At 61.7% G+C, this 428-nt stretch overlaps 1 protein-coding gene across 3 annotated transcripts in view; it reads right to left on the reverse strand.

Moving 5' to 3' along the window:
- The window catches only part of LOC113205977 (discoidin domain-containing receptor 2-like), a 150,837-nt gene that overhangs the window by 21,161 nt on the left and 129,248 nt on the right, over positions 1 to 428 (reverse strand). The gene's annotated exons all lie outside the window — the stretch shown is intronic.

Genomic DNA, 428 nt, shown 5'->3' on the forward strand with positions numbered 1-428 from the left:
GGGGGGCAGGTGGAGCAGAGGACAAGCGAGGACGACAGAGGACGACGGAGGACGTGGCGCGCTACGTAACACTTGCACGGGTGGGTACGCTGCTAACGGCGTGCTTGCGCGGGCGATGGAGGGGGTTCAAATGACGTCGGGCACCGCGGGCCCATAGCCGGGCCGGGGCGTTATCGGGGCGCCGTGAACGACTGGAAATACCAACGGCACGGAAGTAAAAACATTGATAAATGAAAAGAACAGGGTGGTGCGCAACACATAACACACACAGCAGCGCAGGGCCGCCGCGGGGCGCGGGACATTCAAACGGCCATAACGGGGCCATATCGGTACCCGGGAATGGACGATGTGGGTCCTAACTGCATTCCCTCTCCAGCGCAGAGAGGTATGTCACGATGGAGCAGCGGGAAAATATCGAGAGGCGGGGG

Source organism: Frankliniella occidentalis, unplaced genomic scaffold (assembly GCF_000697945.3).
Source record: "Frankliniella occidentalis isolate FOCC.00 unplaced genomic scaffold, Focc_3.1 Scaffold117, whole genome shotgun sequence".
Lineage (NCBI taxonomy): Eukaryota > Metazoa > Arthropoda > Insecta > Thysanoptera > Thripidae > Frankliniella > Frankliniella occidentalis.